The sequence below is a fragment of the Halichoerus grypus genome, chromosome 5 (genome assembly GCF_964656455.1).
Source record: "Halichoerus grypus chromosome 5, mHalGry1.hap1.1, whole genome shotgun sequence".
NCBI lineage: Eukaryota > Metazoa > Chordata > Mammalia > Carnivora > Phocidae > Halichoerus > Halichoerus grypus.
In genome coordinates this window covers 172,275,570-172,293,629 of record NC_135716.1, presented here as the reverse complement: position 1 = coordinate 172,293,629, position 18,060 = coordinate 172,275,570, and the positions used below count along the sequence as shown (strand labels likewise).

The 18,060-nt window shown below is 36.5% G+C and overlaps 1 protein-coding gene across 9 annotated transcripts in view; it reads right to left on the bottom strand.

The window, feature by feature from the left end:
* Positions 1-18,060, bottom strand: part of EIF4G3 (eukaryotic translation initiation factor 4 gamma 3) — a 332,624-nt gene that overhangs the window by 195,026 nt on the left and 119,538 nt on the right. For 3 of the 9 annotated variants that reach the window (XM_078073719.1, XM_078073720.1, XM_078073721.1), the window contains exon 1: positions 11,479-11,601. The exons of 4 other annotated variants lie outside the window; for them this stretch is intronic. The gene's annotated coding sequence lies outside the window, so the exon portion shown is untranslated. Of the gene's footprint in view, positions 1-11,478; positions 11,608-18,060 lie in introns of those variants that run through there. 2 more of the 9 variants (XM_036099078.2, XM_078073724.1) reach the window with 1 other exon arrangement.

The window sequence follows — 18,060 nt, the reverse complement described above, 5'->3', positions numbered from 1 at the left end:
CAAGAGTTAGGATCTAGGGATATGGACTTGATCCCTTACCAATGCTACCTAAGGTCCTGAAGCAAATCATTTCATATTTCCCACTCAAACCTCCCAATATATAAAATGGGAATGATCCTATCTATCTCATAGTGTTTCTGTAGTAATATAATACAGTGAACTGAGAAGTGCTCTGAAAACTCTAACCTATAAAGCAATCTATCACCAAGATATTATCCTCAAATACTATAATCTGATGAGTACACAATAAACACTAGCTCACACTGTTATAATTCAAGTTGTATTACGAAGGACAGCTTTTAGTTTAAATTATTTCTCAATGTTTCAACAGTCAGGTCTTCCTACCACTGTCTATTTGTTCAAAAGTTGAAATTTTTGAGAATTTATTATTCTGATTCCTACCATATTAGATCTACTTATAGAGACCTTTACAGCAATGGCTTTTCATGTAAGATAATCTTTTCAAAGACACTCTAAGGATGGCCATTCTTCAAGAAATCTGTATTTCCTTTTTTTGTTTTTTTTTTTAAGATTTTATTTATTTATTAGAGTGAGAGAGAGAGCACAAGCTGGAGGGAGGGGCAAAGAGAGGGAGGCACAGGGAGTCTGAGCAGGAAGCTGGGATCATGACCTGAGTTGAAGGCAGACACTTAACTGACTGCGCCACCCAGGCGCCCCAAGAAAACTGTATTTCTTAAGGCTTTTGGAGAAGTCAAACTAAGCAGAACACAAAGATTCAGTGAAGGGTGCCTTCTGTATGCAACCAGCTTTTAACAGCTTTAATCTTTTCTATAAACTGTACAAAGTTCTATAATCTCATTTTCTAGTATGCATTTCAACAGTGGTTTTTTGTTTTCCTCTTTTGGTTTTATATCTTCCTAAAACTTCACTATTATGGAAGCTAAAAGATAATCACTCTCAAAACCAAAGAGATAGTAGAACAAATGCCTTCTAGGTCTTTGATATTTATTCTCTTTGCCTGTTGGCCAGCCTCCAGTTTTTCTGCTCCTTCCCTTCCTTCTTACAAGTTGCCAAATGGTTATGTAAATAAGCCAGCTGGCTTCTGAGTCATCACTTCCACATCCAACTTCTCTAATTCTCAATGTGAACCTTAATACGCTCTATGAACCTTAACAGCCCTTGAAATTTTTCAATGTCTTTTTGAACATAGCAGCTGGACTTTCAGGGATTTTTCCCACCCTGATAGGGTTGTTATTGATACCTGTTGCTCACATTCTAGCAAGTATATCTATCATCCCTTCTAAACATGCCTTTCCTCTTGGTAACCCAAGGACCTAAAGAGACATTTCTCCAAAAAATATACACAAATGGCCAATAAGCACATGAAAAGATCAACATCACTAATCATTAGTGACATGCAAATATATTCTCTCTCTCTGTCTCACCCATACGAATTTTCTGACCCCAGCATTAAGTTTGCTATTATCAAAAGGAGCATATTCTGAATGACAGTAGACATAAACTGGCCAACTCAAAGCTGAAAGTATTAAAAGGAAAGTTAGTTACTACACAAAAGTTCTTGATTCCTAGTATTAAAACAGATAAAGCACTATGGCAATTTACAGCTGTGTTTACAATCAACACCATCATAACAAGAAGTACACCAAGCTCGGGTATGAATTAAATAAAACCTACAATCCCAAAGCATAATGTAACAATCTTCCATTCAGATCATCTGTTCATTTATTTTCAATTTTTTTATCTTCTACTATATGCCTTTAAGACTAAACATTTCCTCTGAATACCACTTTATTCGCATGAATAGGATTCACAAAATCTTACATGAAGTGATATCTCTCATTCATTTCCAAAGATAACATTCACAGTTTTGGTTTTATCTTTAATTCAAGAGATTTATAAACTTCCAAATAAATAGATTTTGTTATTTACTCCTACATTATGTTTAAGATTATGGAAAATACAAAATTATGTTCAACTAAAATAAATCATAATTCTGGTAAGCTTTTTTAAAAACAGTAATTATGTTCTGTATTTTAGCTTAAACATAATTTAGATTGTTATTCTTTTGTTGTTAAGCTCTAATTCTGTCACATATTCAAAAAAGGATGTCAAAAAAGAAAAAGAAAAAAAGGGTATAACTATATTGGAATCTGACATTTTTCTCTCAGCCTAACATGAACAAATTTTTTAAATGCCCTCTGAGTACTTGAAAAAATAAAAAGCACGATCTTAGTTGAATAAGAAAAAAAATATTTAAACAAATTTAATAATTATTATTTCAATGAAATTATCAGTAGCTTTTTAAATCTTTTATCTTAGATGAAACAGTAAAAAGTTATCTACAGGGGCACCTAGGTGGCTCAGTCGGTTAAGCGACTGCCTTCGGCTCAGGTCATGATCCCAAGGTCCCGGGATCGAGCCCCGCATCCGACTCCCTGCTCAGCGGGAGGCCTGCTTCTCCCTCTCCCACTCCCCCTACTTGTGTTCACTCTCTCGCTGTGTCTCTCTCTGTCAAATAAATAAAATCTTTAAAAAAAAAAGTTATCTACATATTGTTAGTTTGATACTTACAATGTTCAAATCATGGATATCCTCAATCATTTTTATTATGACTAAATGTGTATAAAATTTTCATACATAGTATTCCTGTGCTGATATGTATGTAGTATTTATATATTTATATCTATATCTCTTTATTTAAAACAAGTTCAACTATTTGTATCATTTGCCTAGATCAGAAGCTGACAAACTATGGCCCTTGGCGTGTGTTTTTCTAAGGCCAGCTGAACAAAATTTTTCATATTTAAAGGAAGAGAAGAAGGAGGGAGAGAGGGACGGAAGGGGGTGTTGAGGGGACTGAGGGAGGAGAAGGGGGAGAGAAAAGAATGTGGGGAGGGGAACCAGGAGGAGGAGTGGGAGGAGAATAATATGCAAAAGACTATCTGGCCCACAAAACCCAAATTTTTACCAGCTGGCCTTAACAGCTTAAGTGTGCTGATCTATGTCAGGGGTTGGCAATTTTTTTCTATGAACGTTCAGACAGCAAATATTTTAGGCTTTGGAGGCCATACAATCTCTAGTAACTCTTCAACTCTGCAGTTGTAACCCCAAAACAAAATCCATAAATAAATTAGTACGGCTGTGTTCCACTAAAAAAAAACTTTTTTTTAAGATTTTTTTTATTTATTTGACAGAGAGAGCACAAACAGGGGGAGCAGCAGAGGGAGAAGGGAGAAGCAGGCTCTCTGGGGAGCAGGGAGCCCAATGCAGGGCTTGATCCCAGGACCCTGGGATGGTGACCTGAACCAAAGGCAAACGCTTAACTGACTGAGCCATTCAGGTGCCCCCACCCCCAGTAAAATTTCATGTACCAAAAACAGAAGAAGGGGGTCCGCTGAAGTGAAGTTGCAATTTTCAGGACCATAAAATCTAAAAAATCTGAATGTCAAAGCCAGTGAAAAATAAATTGATGGCACTCACGTGAATTTCTCTGCTAAAACTAGGGGAAATAAGTGAAATGTGAAATTCCAAAGTGGTAAAATTGCAAGGAAAATGCTGAGAGAAAGCACTACCTATTAAAACAGATGAGTGGTAGCCCTAGAAATCAAGAAAATGCAGAATCAGACTTAAAAATACAAAGAACACACTGATGGTTGCCAAAGGGAAGGGGGCTGGAGGAATGAGTGAAGAGGAATAAGAGATATAGGCTTCCAGTTAAGGAACGAATAAGTCACAGGAATAAAATTTACACCATAGAGAATATAGTCAGAGGTTTGGAATAGCATTGTATGGTGACAGATGGTAGTACAATTGTGGAGAGCACAGTATAAGGTACAGAGTTGCTGAATCACTATGTTGTACATCTGAAACTAATGTAACATTGTGTGTGGACTATCCTCAAATAAGAGGACAAGGAGGAGGAGGAGGAAGCAGTGCTCGCTCCCCTCAGGATGTGTCCAGAGAAAGCAACTCTAAAGATGTGAAAGATAGAATCCTAAACCTTTTTCTCCTTGACAGAGCTTGGATAAAAACGAACATCATCAACAAAACCTGACATATCAAAGACAACAGAAGAAATGTCTATGAAATCACAGTTTGTACAGACTGATTCTTACAAAATTTTTGGCTTTCTAAAACAAAGTTGAATTAATGTAGGATTTTAAAACTTTCACTCTTTATACTTTAATATTTCAAAATATAAGTTCTCGTCTTATATATTTGCCAAACAGAATCTACAACTTGGAGTTTAGGGTGACGAAAATCTGAATAATTACAACTTAACTATCATCCCTACAGCAACAGTTAAAAAAAAAAAAAAACCAACTAAAGAAATTTTGAATGAAAATCACTAAGGTTTTCTAGATACATGCAATGAAAAGTATGATCAAGCATATAAAAATTACTTCAGGCATGTTTCATGGTAAGTTACAAGACTGCATAAAAAATGAAATTCACCTGATAGAAAAACATTTGAAGTCCTACCTTATAAATATGGTTACAACTGTTTTAATAATAAAAACAAAAAAGACAAAACAGCTGAAATTCTCCAAACAAATACGACAACATTAAAACAATCTGAACAATTAGAGGAAAAAGCTTATCACAATTATTTAGCATATACCAGATGAAACCACAGACATAAATGATCTGGATATTTTACAGGTCCTTGTAACTTCTATACTAATGATATTTGTAAAGGTATGTTAATTGGTAAGGTGTTTTTGTTTTTGTTTTTGTTTTTAAAGGTTTTATTTCTTTGACAGAGAGAACACAAGCAGAGGGAGACAGGGAGAAGCAGGCTCCCCGCTGAGCAAGGAGCCCGATGCGGGACTTGATCCCAGGACCCTGGGATCACGACCCGGGCCGAAGGCAGCCGCTTAACCGACTGAGCCACCCAGGCGTCCCTAATTGGTAAAGTGTTTAAGGACAGTATGTGTTGAAGAAGTTTTCACGAAGGTATAAATTTTTAAGTACATACATTAACAATTAGGGGGAAAAAAAGAAACAGATGATTTGGCACCATGAGGGCCAACTCAATACAGTCAGTACTGCAGGTTTCTGAACCCACATCAAATCCCTATGTGGTGGGAATGCAGCTTCCAAACACAACCCATCTCAAAAAAAGACTGCCTTAGATAGCCATGATGTGTTCCATAGAGAAAAGGGGAGTAAAACACAATAAATTTTGCTTTGCTTTTTTATAGAAATTCAATACTCATCTATTTCAATAATGAAATATGAAAAAAATTTGAAAGCTTCCTCTATTTTATCCTGCTTATTATAGCAAGACTATCAGAGTTGTCAAATCAGAATTCATTTTCTTCACGAAAGAAAAAAAAACACAAAAAAAGTATAAAAGCTTGCATGCAGTAAATAAAATCACTATTTATCTTAATCATAAAGAAAAAGCAATTTGCAAAGCCTAAAATAATCGGTAAATCAAGAACTGCAAAGAAACTTGAGAATTTTTCTGTAGTAAAATAAGACTTCTGAAAGGAAATTGAAGTCTGGAAGTTGGATAAAATGAAGAGACTACAGAGACCATGAATCATCTGAAATGTACTAATAACGAAAATTATAGTGTTTAAAAAAATATCATGGTACACTTATCATGATGAGCACTGAGCAATGTATACAATTGTTGAATCACTGTACTATACACCTGAAACTAATAAAACACTGTGTTAATTATACTGGAATTAAAATAAAAAACTTAATAAAATTAAAAAAAAGAGAAGAAATATCATGACCAAGAACTATTCCTCCAAGAAGTCCTTTGCTTAGTATTTCCAGAAACAATGAAAAATTGAACCAGGGGATCATATGCCAATCACCATTCTCAGTCCAGTATAAAACATGACTGAGTTGATCTCTCAGAAGAAAGGGAAACCAAAAGAAATTTCCAGAAAGCATACAGAAATTTCCAGAAGCATACAGAAATCATCTGTTGCTCCACTTCTTTGGCAATGTTCTGACCACACTTTCTCACTACCTACTGTGAACATAGCTTAGGAGTCACACAGTCACACAGTGACATCAAGAGAAAAAAAAAAAAAAAAGGCCTCGATGTTGAACCTGGTAATCAGTGCCAGTCTGATCTCCTTGTTTGGTAATTTAGCTCAATTCTGTGAAAATTAACTGAGTTAAAGCAAATGTGTAACTACAATTAAGCAATAAGTAGGAAACCTTTTTGTTTAACTTAAGATAATCCAAATAACAAACTTCTGATATTTTTTAAAAAGATAAAAAATAAAATTATGTAAAAGTTTGCCTAATTTTAAATAAAAAATACATCAATCAAAAGATTTTCATAATAAGAACCACCTACTCTGAACTAGTTTCTAAAACCCATGAAAAAGGGCACCTGGGTGGCTCAGTCGGTTAAGCGTCTGCCTTCTTCAGCTCAGGTCATGATCCCAGGGTCCTGGCATGGAGCCTTGCATTGGGCTCCCTGCTCAGCGGGGAGCCTGCTTCTCCCTCTCCCTCTGCTGCTCCCCCTGCTTTATGCTCTCTCTCTCAAATAAATAAATAAAATCTTTAAAAAATTAAAAAAAAAACATGAAGATCTTAAAGGGAATTCTCATTTAATACAAGCCTCTTGTTTACAAAGGGAAAAACTGCGCATTAATAAGAACTTCCACTGAGTCAAAATTTGAAATAATACTGGCAGCGCTGAGACTCTTAATTCAGGTCTCCTGACTCCTGGGAGAGTGCATTTTTCTATTTACTTTGAAATCTGTCCCAAAAGATACTTTTAAATTTCAAATTCTTCACCATTTCCCAAGTAAGGGCATTTTGGGTTTATAGATTGTTAAAGTGCTGCCATTTCAGGGTAAATGAAAAGAATGCACACCTAAAAAGACTCTTGTCTCCCTCAAATTTACTGTAGTTTGAAAATATCCTTTTAACTATTAATTTCTTATAGACTAATAGTCCAAAGTTTTTCACTTTGATACAGAGGGGGCCCCTGGGTGGCTCAGTTGGTTAAGCCTCAGACTCTTTTTTTTTTTTTTTTTAAAGATTTTATTTATTTATTTCACAGAGAGAGACACAGCGAGAGAGGGAACACAAGCAGGGGGAATGGGAGAGGGAGAAGCAGGCTTCCCGCCGAGCAAAGGGAGCCCAATGCGGGGCTCGATCCCAGGACCCTGGGATCATGACCTGAGCCGAAGGCAGACTGAGCCACCCAGGCGCCCCAAGCCTCTGACTCTTGATTTCAGCTCAGGTCATGATCTCAGGGTCATGAGATAGCCTGCTTAAGATTCCCTCTCTCTCCCTCTCCCTCTGTCCTCCCCACCCCCACTCTCAAAAACAAAACAAAAAAACAAAAAACCACCACAACCCAAAAAACCTCCAGAGGGGAGAGGACTGGAAAGATTTAGAAGTCATGTAACAATGAAAATGCAATAAAGCCTTAAAATTTGGCATGTGCACACACATAATGTAAAATCCTATCTTGAAGGGAAAGAAGCAGATGAAGAGGTTGCCACTGATGATTTAAGAAATAGATGGGGGCGGGAGGAGGGGGCCTGGGTGGTTCAGATGATTAAGTGTCTACCTTTGGCTCAGGTCATGATCTCTGGGTCCTGGGATGGAGCCCTGCATCAGGCTCCCTGCTCAGCAGGAAGTCTGCTTCTCCCTCTCCCCCCGCTCATGCTTGCTTGCTCTCTCTCTCTTTCTCAAGGGAATAAATAACATCTTAAAAAAAAATAAGAGACTGGGCGCAATTTTCTACCTTTTCCTTCTTTTATGTTTCAAAGCTATGAAATTCACTTTTCTTCAACTTAGCTGCTTTCACTTAAATCCTAACAGATTCATTTAGTGTCAAACATTAAGTCACAGATGCAGGTAGCTACTTGGGACAAAAAGATCTGATTCACAGAAGCAGGTGAGACTCATCAAAAAGGGCATGTGGCTGAAAGAGTGTCTTTATTCTTATCTTCAGTCGATTTGTGCGTAAGACTAAACCATACTAACTACTAAAAGAAAATAACCAAGGTTGGCCTCTTCTTTTATCCTGCAAAAGCATAAAGCAAAGACCTGGAAGAGATCTTCAACTCTTGGAGAGAGCTTCTGAATTTCACAGTAATACCAGTCATGTAGCTAAATTAGATGAGTCAGACACACATACACACACAGGCATGCACACACACAACACACACACGTATAAATCCTGAGAACCAAGTCTGACAGGCATGAAAATAGTAAATGTCACTTACTGAGAGTATTCAGCATATCCTATTCTAAGGCAGGATTTTATATAATCTTCATAATAACCTTATTGAAGGGTGGTTGAATCCTAATTCTTACCTATATAGCGGATGATGAAACCATGTCCTAGAAATATTAAATAATTTACATATCATGTAACCAGAAAGTGAAAGACTGAGCCCCACAAGCTAGGCCTGTTTGAATCCAAGCCTGTAATCCTTTTTCCTCTATTTGAAGGCTCTGCTTTCCATTATGATCCACGAATATGTCAACTGTTAAATCTAAAGAGACTGAGTTCCCCACAAAACTCCTCAATTTTCTAAGCACGCCACTCAGAAAAAATTCCTCACTCTATCAACAGAGGTTAAGACATTGTTAGGGAACAAATGAAATCAGCCTCTGTTTGAAAGGGAAGGGAAAAAGGGGATTGTGACCACGTGTGATTTACTGGGTTCCTTCATCAAGTAGGCAATATGGTAGCAAAAGAGACCACAAAGAAAAGCAAGATAGATAATACATGGTGACCCTTCTCCTAGATCAATGTACTCCTGACTTCTAAAGTCAACTAATAAAATCGCATACATAAAGGCATTTGTGGGCTCAACAACTGAGACCACAGGGAGATCTTTCTTTTTTAAATACAAACTCTGCATTTTTAAGCAGCAAGGTCTTTCAGAAAACTTAAGTGCTTTGAGCCAACTGCCTAGGTCAAATCGTAACTTGAAATAATAAGAATTTGAAACTGAAAATTAAGTTATTCCCCTTGTGTGCCACCGATCAGTTGCTTGCCTTTTAAGCTCAAAATTTATCTTGTTTGTCTGTACAGTCAAAATGGATCTGGGCCCCTTAATATTTAAATATTTTTAAATATTTTTCCATTTCAGCTGACACGATGACAGAAATAGTGCAGGAGGAGCCGGTTTTGACTCCTGGTTCCTATTTGGCTTGCACATCAAGCTCCTGCACTATGGGTAGCTCTTCCAGAATCCGGCGTGTCTAGTGCTCAGCTGCCCGAGGGCACATCCTCAGTGTGAGGCTGCTACAGCAGTGTGCAGCAGGCAGCAGGACTCAACGGTTAACAGCTACCCCTGGTATCTTCTTAGGCAGCAAAATACCTCCTCTAAGAACCTACCTGTGAAGAGCTTTCCCTCACCACCCCAGAGGGCAGAATTCTGGCAAGTTGCAGAGAGTGGATTTCTAGTAAGTTCCACTGGAATGTCACCACAACAACTTCTCTACCACTCCGTAAGCCACATCATGCCCTATTCAACAAGGTCTGGATCTCAGCCCAAGATGGGGAGAAGTCTCTTACCTAACACTAACTACCATTAAAGAAAAAAGGCGGGGGGGAGAGACACAAGGTTTGGTAGGCTTTTTATGAATTTTAAAAACAACATACACTACACATTCGAGTGTGCCACACTTTGACCTACCTACAAAGTCACCTTGGGGGTTTCCAACTTTGAGTGAAGAACAGAACAAAAGAAGACCCTGCAGCAAGTTTAGGTTGTGATGCAAGCTGTTCTACCATGTGGGGCCTATAATCTAGCATATTCAAGGTTATCTAAAGTATCTACGGTAAACAGAGATGCTATATAAGGAGCCTCTAGCCACTGCACACTGCAGCAGCTCTTCGCTAAAGGAGACTGGCACTAGAGGATCCAGCTTTCCCCAACACTCAATAGACTACATTTCCAGCAAGTTCCAGAGGAAGGATTTCTATCATATTCCACTGATGAAATACTACACTGACTTCTATACGATTAGGTGAGCCACACCCATGCACTCTCCAGTATCAGCCCGGGAGAAGAAGGCTCTTTCATATGTATTCTGTCTCAGCCCCAGGATAAGCATCTGCTCCTTGTATTTGCTATTTGTATATTCTTTAGAGTTCTCTTTCTTTAATAAGCCAATCCCTCATTACTCCAATCCTCAGTTATACTGAATAATCTCTTTTTTAAAATAATCTATTACACCCAACATGGAGCTCAAACCCACAACCCCTAGATCAAGAGTCACATTCTCTACCTACTGAGCCAGATGGGTGTCCCCTGAGTAATCTTTTATATTAAATTTTCCCTTTTCACATAACTACATAGTTTTCCCTCTTGATTAGAATTGTACTAATACAGAATATTAATAGCTAGGGTGGTTCTGCTCAGTGCCATGAAAACCAACACAAGAACCTCCTTTTTAACAATTAAGAGTTCATTTTGACATATTAGTTTTAAAACTCAAAATTAAATAGGAATGATTTAAACCAAGTTTAAGCATAAAACTAAGTGCAAATTAATTTATGTATTTCTTAAAATATCAATCATGGTTTCGTAAGTTGTACATTCCTTCTCCAAATGTTCTACAGTCTTTAAACGAACATTAATCAGCTCTGTAACTTACAATCACCAGCTTTTAGCATTACTTTGAGTAAGTAATATTTTATCTCTCTTATTATGTAAGTTCTAAATAAGAGGCCTAAAATAGGGAAGCAACAACTGAAAATAATAAGTTTTCATTATTAAAAGGAGCAGTTGTTAGGTATAAACACTGACAATACCCAACAGCATGGGTCAAAGAGCTTGACTCCACATTCCAGTAAGAGACTTCATAATTCTAGAATGCTCTTAACCACAACGAAGCCCAAACAAGCATATAATGGTCGAATGGTACAAGCTAATCAATATCTTGGGAAATGGCTCTAAAATGAAGGGGACCCATAGTGACTTCTTACAACAGTGTTTCAATGTCCCCTGCACCTGTTAATTGGAAATACATTATGAAGTACACATTCTTTAACAATCCAACATAAGTTTAAGTCTAAGAAAGTCCAATAACCTATTTATGAAATCAAAAACCAACCCAACGAACAAAGAAGCCCACTACAATTGCTCTAAGAGGTAAAAACACCCATTTCGTTTTAAGTAGAAAATAACCACCACCACTCCACCAAAAAGAGAGAAGGAAGACTAGCAGATTACACACTAGAAAACACACAAGTGCTTTGTGGGGTTTTAAAATGGACTTTATAACCATACTCTTATTTCTTAAACAATAAAAAAGGAAAACGAAATATCACTGACAGCTCACTTTGAATGACTACATAAATACAACTGTATAAAAGTCAGTAGCCACAATTATGAGGTGTGTCTAAAAAAAATACAAAATAAATTAATTAAATAAAAACTATTCTTCAAGTAATGTTGTATGTTACTGCTCTGAAGTTTGCTTTAGAAAACCAGAAAAACTGCTTTTATATGGAAATTTCTTTAAAAATAAAGTTTTTCTTACTTGAGAGAGTCCAGGGGACGATGCATGTCCCGGGGGCGTTGCCGCAAGATTTGGATGCCCCTTATTTATTTCATGTGTTGAATAAGGGGAAGGGGTCGGGGGTCCCGGTTGTCTTGCTACTTGTGTTACCTGTGAGGAAATCAATATTTAGTAAGAGTTTTATACTAGTAACCCAATCTTAATAAATATTGCTGAATTGGTTAATTTTTAAAATTGAATTCTCTACCTCACAATTTACACTAAAGTAAGTGCCAGACCGACTAAAGACTTAAAATTTCAAAATGGAGCAATAGAATGATTAGAAAAAACAACAAACATTACTATTATCATCAGTTAGGATAAAAGATTCTTGAAGCATAATCTAAAACCAAAAACATTAGGGGCACCTGGGTAGCTCAGTCAGTTAAGCATCTGACTTTGGCTCAGGTCATGATCTCAGAGTCCTGGGATCGGACACTGCATCAGGCTCCATGCTCAGTTTGGAGTCTGTTTGTCCCTCCACCTCTCCTCCCCCCGTGCATACTCTCTCTCTCTCTCTCAAATAAATAAATTCTTTATAAAAAAAAATTAAATAAAACCAAAACCCTTAAAGGAAAATTATGCTAAATGCAAGAAGTTAAACATAAAACTACATGTTGTACAATGCCACTTATATGATTTTGTACAAGAAACAAAAAAGAAACAAATGATTGCAAGAGAAAGAGAGTAACTACAGAGGGGGCACGAGGTTGTTTTCAGAGTGAAGTAACTGTTCTATATCTTGACTGTACTGGGGACTACATGTCTCTAGGTGTTTGTCAAAACTCACAGAACTGCACACTAAAAAGGAGAATTTTACATTATGTAAATTATACCTCAATAAACCTGAACAAAATGGGGCAACTTACAGAGCATAATCTCATTTTATAAAACAGTACACCTAAATATACATGTATAGTCACATGTGTGTGTATTTCTATACATACATCTTTGCCTCCATTCTATGTCTAACATATATGAGTATATATAAAATGCACACACATATACACATACAGGTGTAAGTGTCATATTAAAAAGATCTGTAAGGAGATACACAAAGATCTTAACAGAAAGCATTACAGGTATTTTTTTTTCTCATTTTTATTTTCTAATATAGTTTAATAATCATGAACTTGTATAGAAAAATAATTAGCATATGTTTTTAAGTAAACAAAAATTACATTTTCCCACTTAGCATTGGCAATAAATTGCCCATCAGCCTATGATGGAAATGAAAACAGTTTACCCAGACCCCCTCCTAAAGCCTAGCAATCAACCCTAGCCAGCTCATCTCTAACACTATCTAACCCAGACTAGCACTGACAGTTTGGCAAACCCCCATGAATGGGGGGCAATTCTGCAGTCATCAAATGAGAAAGAATCCATTCTCCTTAAGGTGAGGTTCTCAAATTTTAGGGGGGCCATGAAACCTTTACAATCTAGTAGAAACTACAGACCTCTCCTAGGATATTTTTAAATGCATAAAATACATAGGATAATGACAAAACTAATTATATTGAAATACAGATATTAAAATACTAAGATACCCATCACCGTTCTGCATGGAGCACTGGGTGTTATACGCAAACAATGAATCACGGAACACTACATCAAAAACTAATGATGTAATGTATGGTGATTAACATAATAAAAAAAATACTAAGCTAAATTTGTGATATAGTAATATATGTGTTCTTCACTAATGTATGAAAAAAATAAGAACTAGGGACAGTTGTTGCCTACATTCATAATTCAAAGAAATGATAACATTCAATTAGATATTTTCTCCATCTAAGTTCTCAGATCCCCTGATTTCTCTCACAATTGAAAACTCTCCCCAGATAGAAAGGAAAGTGGTTTCCAAATGATACTAACTTTTCCTGGAATTCACTCAGTCAGAAGCTCTGAAGAAAGTCTACTCCCCATTAACCTAACTTTAGAATCCCTGATGTCTATCTAAAACAGCTTTAAATACCTACAGGCTCAGCTACAGGTTGCCAAATTAAATGGATTCACAGAGAACTAACTAGAGGCAAAAAGCTTACAGGCTAGAATAGATATGAATGACGCTAACGAAAGTTTAAGACTTAAAGTAATTGTATTTTTCTTTTTTTAAATAGTTCTATGATTTTCTTGAAAAACTTTTCTTCCAATATTGAGTGAAAATTACATTTATATGTCCACAGGTTTACTGTGAAATACTATAGCAGTTATAAATCTCAGGAAAATTTTTCAAAAGGTAAGAACTGGATTACGATTTAAACATCTACTTTAGAAAACCAATAACTAGAAATGAGTTATTTTTGTTTGGTTGGTTTTTTCTTTTTTTTTGTTTTTTGTGTTTGTTTGTTTTTATTTCCTATGTCCTTTTATTTGCTACTATAAAAAATAGACAATTGCCAATGGAATTGCCAACTTAGACATGAGTTCTTGCAGGCAAATTTCTCCTTGACAAGATTTTGTTTTGTTTTGTTTTTTAAAGATTTTATTTATTTATTTGACAGAGAGAGACACAGTGAGAGAGGGAACACAAGCAGGGGGAGTGGAGAGGGAGAAGCAGGCCTCCCGCAGAGCAGGGAGCCCGATGTAGGGCTCGATCCCAAGATGACCTGAGCTGAAGGCAGATGCTTAACAACGGAGTCACCCAGGCGCCCCTCCTTGACAAGGTTTTATAAATGTATCTTATTTCACATGTTTTATAATAAATTATTTTAATATATGGCTAACGTAAAACAACAAAATGGATATTTTTTTTTAACATTAAAAAAAAGAAATTCACACAATGAAATAAAGTGAGAGCAAAGAAGTTAGCTATATAAAATCCATGTTAGGTCAAATCCATGTTAGGTCAAATCTCTAATTCATCCTGATAAAACAAGGATTATTACCGAGGATAATAAATCATTAATAATACAGAAAAACATAAAAAATAAATTGCTATTAAGAACAAATATTGGGACGCCTGGGTGGCTCAGTCAGTTGAGCATCTGCCTTCAGCTTGGGTCATGGTCCCAGAGTCCTGGGATCGAGTCCCACATCGGGCTCCTTGCTCAGTGGGGAACCTGCTTCTCCCTCTACCTCTGCGCCCTTCCCTCTGCTTGTGCTCTCTTGCTAACAAATAAATAAATAAAATCTTTAAAAAAAAAAAAAGGAATAAATAGTAAAATATATTACTTCATGCATGTCATTAATAACAAAAGTAAAATTAAAAAAAAACACACACACACAAAAATTTTTTAAAAAGTGACCCTACTGGCAGGTGTCTAAGAAACAGGATATAGGTAGGTATTGTAACTATACCTTGTCTCCAAAACTACAGAGCAGTGTGTCACAACTGTGTTAAAACCATACCCAAAAAGTGATTCCAGTTTGGGGTACATATCCTAAAGATATAATCTCACCTCAAAAATTACGAACTTCAAAGATCTATCCAGCAGCACTACATATGATAGCAAAAAAGGTAGAAATAGCAAATAATGGGAAAATAAAGTAACAAGTGGACTAAAGACATAAAAATATATAGAGATGTGGACTGTTATAAATAGAAATGAATACGTAAAATAATCAGAATAAAAAAGAAAAAATATATTCTTTAGAATTGTAAAGAGATTCTTCTATATACTGACAAAATGGGAAAAAAAAACCCACATGAATGATTTCAGATAAAGGTTAGTATTCATCTGATTCATTTTTCCCTGAAAACTGCTTGCATGTACTTTTTAAGAGTATTGTATCAGCCAATAAAATACAAATGTTTGAGAAAGAGATACGGCATTTTCCCAAAGCCAAAGAATTGTGCTATGACCATATTAAAAATTTCCTTAAAGCAAGCACTAATGAAAAACAACCTGCACAGGCAAATATCCCTGAGGTGTGCAAACTTTGCCATTCCCAAATGGCTATGCCAAACTGCAGAAATCCTTCGGTATTGTATATTTTAGTAGGGCACTCCCTCCCAAAATCGGGGGTTTCTACTAATGAAAACAAGCCAAAGAAAATAAATCTGTATCAAATAATAGGAGAGGGGTAGTGGCTGGTGTGCAATGCTGGCATCCCTCTGCCAGGGATGGGAGCTGAGGTCCGTGGGGAGGGGAAGACGGAAAGAGCAGGGCCAGGTGACCAGGTGGCCCATGTGGCCAGAGAGCACAGGAACTATCTAAGGCCACAGCCTGAAATCCTCCAGGGCCCGTGGCCTACCGAAGGGCCCCCTCAGAGGAACCTCTTAAGGAAATAAAAATGTTCACATAGGCAGGCATTATATACAACAAGGAGGTAAAAAGGACACATGACTGAATTTTGGAAGATGACAAATTACCCCCACTCCCCCCACCAGAAAAAAAATGAAACCAATGCTGCTTCCTTCAGTGATTTGCTTCTAAGAGAAACCTTCAAAAAACAAAAAAAAGTAATAGGAGAACCACAAAAATCTTATCATTCTAAACTTTTCCTAGGGGCGTCTAGGTGGCTCAGTCGATTAAGCATCTGCTTTCGGCTCAGGTCATGATCCCACGGTCCTGGGATCCAGCCCTGCATCAGGCTCCCTGCTCAGCAGGCGGCCTGCTTCTCCCTCTCCACCCTGCTACTCCATCTGCTTGTGCTCTCTCTCTCTCTGTGTAAAATAAATAAAAATCTTTAAAAGAAAAATTTTTCCCTAGAAATAAGCTGCTACATGCAATAAATTTTTGATCTACAACTGTGCTCTATTTAATAAAAAAAGATGCCTATTACAAGTGTCACAATGCATACCACACTACACGTTTGCTTTTAGTGTATTATAGAGCTTAGTATCTTTGCCAGGGAAAAAGGTATACCAGCTTCAATTAGAAATTATACAAAATGTAAGTAGTTAACACAAGCCTAACCCAAGGAAATGGCACAGGACTAATGAAGTTGTTGGGGATAAAAATCGAAGTTACACAAAACTTTGAATACTTCTTTCAAAACATTCCTAAATAAATGATTATTGAAACTTTTAATCTCTGACTAGTTTCTTCTCTCTGGCTAAATTATTCCATTTCAGATCATACTGTTAAAATCCATGTACCTCAAAGGTAGAGGCAAGAAGTTTTCATATAAAGAAAAAAACATGTTTCCCCATTATTTCAAACATATTACCATCTCAATTATGGAAGCAAGGAAGAGAGGTATAAAATAGCTGACTGTGACAACTACTTAACCAATTCCAAAGTTAAAAAGATTATTGTCTTTCACATAATATTAATCCGAAGCAAAATTAATCAACAATTTCTTGAAGTACACTGGTACACTGTATTTAAGCTTAAAAGATAATATGCCCAATAAACTTTTGTATTTTTTAAAGGTATTATATTTTTGCCTTGGCAATAATGGGCAGATTCTCACTCATTTGCTGGTGCGAATGTAAATTTGTACAACCATTTTGGGAAAGAATGTGGTATTACCTACTACTAGCCATGAAAACAGGCATACCTATGATCCAGCTGCTCCACTCTTAGCTATACATCTGTGAGAAACAGAAAAATGTGCACCAAGGTACATGTACAAAAATGTTCATAGTTGTATTGCTCTTTTCTAGAAAGCAAAAACTAGAAATAACACACCTGTTCATTAACAGGAGGATGGATCAATAATGCAATATTTTTCTATACAGAAATTCAATGAGAAACTAGAGCAACATACCGTAACTTAAACAACTCTCATAAACCATAAAAAATATACACAGTATGATTCCCAAAAAGTTCCAAAGAAGAAAGCACTTGACTAAATTAGTTTAGAAATACATACATGGATGGCAAAACTGTCGATAAAAGCAGGGAGCTTTTTTTTCAAAGGCAGATACATTACTTTGAGAATAGAGGGAGTTGTGAACAGGAAAGACCAGACACTATTTTATTTTTTCTACATGGGAGGTGATTCACAATTTCTGCCTTAAAATGATTTGTTCAAGTCTTTTAGTTTTCTGCACTTTTACACATGTACGTTTTAATCCCTTCTACTCCCTAAAAAAGATTAAAGACAAAAACAAGCAAACTACCCAATAGCTAGAGTAAAATATTAGTCACATTAGTGTAAGTTACAGTGTCGTTACAGAGAAGAAAGGATATGAAAAAAAATATTGGCATGAGAGAGAACCTCTAAAACTGTAACTTAGAGAAAACTTCAGCTCACTAGTGAATTTTCATTCAGGATTTCTACTTTGGGCGCCTGGGTGGCTCAGATCGTTAAGCGTCTGCCTTCGGCTCAGGTCATGATCCCAGGGTCCTGGGATCGAGTTCCGCATCGGGCTCCCTGCTCCTTGGGAGCCTGCTTCTCCCTCTGCATCTCTCTCTCTCTGTCTCTCATGAATAAATAAATAAAATCTTTAAGAAAAAAAAAGATTTCCACTTTAAAAGAATTTCCTATAAAAAATCGATATTTGGTGATTGCTGACCAATATAAATTAAAGGATCTTTTGAAAATATAAAGGTAAACCATAAAGATAATGCAAACTAACATTAGTCAGGTTTATAAACTCTTTTTAGCGCTAAATCACCTGATTTGATAAAACTTTCTGGCCAATTAAGAGCTATCAAACATAAACTACAA